Raw genomic sequence first — 2,652 nt, forward strand, 5'->3', positions numbered from 1 at the left:
GCTTGTGGTAATTTGTGATGGACTAGTTGGAGCACCCCTGCAGGGTTAAATCTTTCGGAAAGCCGTGCCCGCGGTTATGTGGAAATGTGGAAACTTTGTTTAACACTGGTTCTAGATAACTTGAAGTTAACTTAGTTAAAATATGCCAACTGTGTGCGTAACCGTGACTGTCTCTTTCGTGAGTTCCTTCTCTGATCGAGGACACGGTGGGGTTATGTCTGACGTAAGTAGGTGTTCAGGATCATTCGTTGATCACCAGTAGTTCACGCCTGTTATGCGTAGATCTTCCCCCTCTTTATTCTTGTACTCGTAAGTTTAGCCACCTCATATATGCTTAGTTGCTTGCTGCAGCCTCACCAGTTAACCCTACCTCACCCATTAAGCTTTGCTAGTCTTGATACCTTTGGAAATGAGATTGCTGAGTCCCCTGTGGCTCATAGATTACTACAACACCAGTTGCAGGTACATGTAAAGGTTACTTGACGCGAGCGTGTTGATTGTACATTTGGAGTTGCTTCTTCTTCTTTTTCTTCATCGATCTAGGATGGGTTCCAGGCCGTCAGCCTGGGATAGCAAGGATGGACGTCGTTCTTATTTTCTTGTTTGTTTTCGTCCGTAGTCGGACCCTGCTCTTATTCATGATGTTGATGTATTGTACTGATGTGACTCTGATGTAGCTTGTGGCGAGTGTAAGCCAATTCTATATATATATATATCTCTTATTTTCAGTACATGTACTTGTAACGTTATCCATTCTTGCGACACGACGAGATGCGCTTCTATCCCTGATGAGGCCCTCGTGCCAAATTGAGGATATGGTCGCATCTTGGGCGTGACACCGTAGCAACGGAGTCCTAATGGAAACTAAGGGCTATTAAGGCCTCCTTTTAATAGAGAACCGGACCAAAGAATTAGTGAATACATGAACTCCTCAAACTACGGTAATCACCGGAAAGAACCCCAATTATTGTCACCCTGGGGGATGCGGATCATAACTCGTAATAGGTGTCTACAACTTGCAAGATAGGATCAAGAACACATATATATTCATGAAAACATAATAGGTTCAGATCTGAAATCATGGCACTCGGGCCCTAGTGACAAGCATTAAACATAGCAAAGTCATAGCAACATCAATCTCAGAACATAGTGGATACTAGGGGTTAAACCCTAACAAAACTAACTCGATTACATGGTAGATCTCATCCAACCCATCACCGTCCAGCAAGCCTCCGATGGAATTACTCATGAACGTCGGAGAGCATCATGAAATTAGTGATGAAGGATGGTTGGTGATGACGACGTCGTCGATTTCCCCTCTCCGGAGCCCAAATCAGATTCCAGATCTGCCCCCCGAGGAAGAATAGGAGCTGGCGGCGGCTCCGTATCGTAAAATGTGATGAACTCTTCTATTCTATTTTTTTCTCCCCGAATAGGAATATACAGAAGTGGAAACGAGGTCGGAGGAGCCACAGGGGCCCCACAAGCTAGGGGGCATGCCGTTCAGGCTTGTGGCCAGGTGGTGGCCCCACTCCGGTTGATTATTTCTTTAATATTTTTTATTAATTCCAAAAATATTCTCCATAAATTTTTAGGTCAATCCGAGAACTTTTATTTATGCACAAAAATAACACAAATGCAATTGTGCTGAAAAACAACGTCAGTCTGGGTTAGTTCCTTTCAAATCATGCAAATTATAGTCCAAAAAAGGGCAAAACAGTTTGGAAAAGTAGATACGTTGGAGATGTGTCACCACCCGGTACGTCAATGGTGAAGAGGAGGACTGCCTCCGCAACAACAAAGGAAATACAATTGACAATGATGCTGGCGGCGACAATTCCAATCGGAAGCAGAAGCGCAAAACCGATGGTTCTGCTCACGCAGAAGCAGCTGCTCTGGCGGCACAAGGAAAGAATAAGGGTAAATCCAAACGGCAAATTACCCCAAAGAAATCAAAGAATCATTCAACAACAGACGTTCTAGATATGTCGTGTGCAATTCTGTTACGTCCATTTTGCATCATGCTTTCATGTTGATATTTATTGCTTTTTGGGCTGTTATATTACTTGTGGTACCATATTTATGCCTTTTCTCTCTTATTTTGCAAGGTTTATTTGAAGAGGTAGAATTCAGGCAGCTGGAATTCTGGACTGGAAAAGGAGCAAATCCTAGTCCACTATTCTGCACATCTCCAAATGCCCTGAAAAGTTACGTGAATTTTTTATGGATTATATAAAAAATACTGGGCGAAAGAACTACCGGAGGGGGGGCACCAGGGCTCCACAAGCCCTGCCACCGCCACCACCCCCTCGTGGCGCAGGGCAAGCTTGTGGGCTGCCTGACGGCCCACTAGCTCCCCCCTTTTGCTATATGAAGGGTTTTGGTCCAAAAAAATAATCATTCGGGAGCATTTTCGTGGTTTCGCCACCGCCACGAGGCGGAACTTGAGCATATCCAATCTAGAGCTCCGGCTGGAGATCCTGCCGGGGAAACTTCCCTCCCGGAGGGGGGAATCGTCGCCATCGTCATCACCAACACTCCTCTCGTCGGAGGGGAGGCATCTTCATCAGCACCATCTCCTCTCCAATCCCTAGTTCATCTCTTGTAACCAATCTTCGTCTCGCAACTCCGATTGGTACTTGTAAGGTTGCT

Source organism: Hordeum vulgare, chromosome 2H, assembly GCF_904849725.1.
Source record: "Hordeum vulgare subsp. vulgare chromosome 2H, MorexV3_pseudomolecules_assembly, whole genome shotgun sequence".
Taxonomy (NCBI): domain Eukaryota; kingdom Viridiplantae; phylum Streptophyta; class Magnoliopsida; order Poales; family Poaceae; genus Hordeum; species Hordeum vulgare.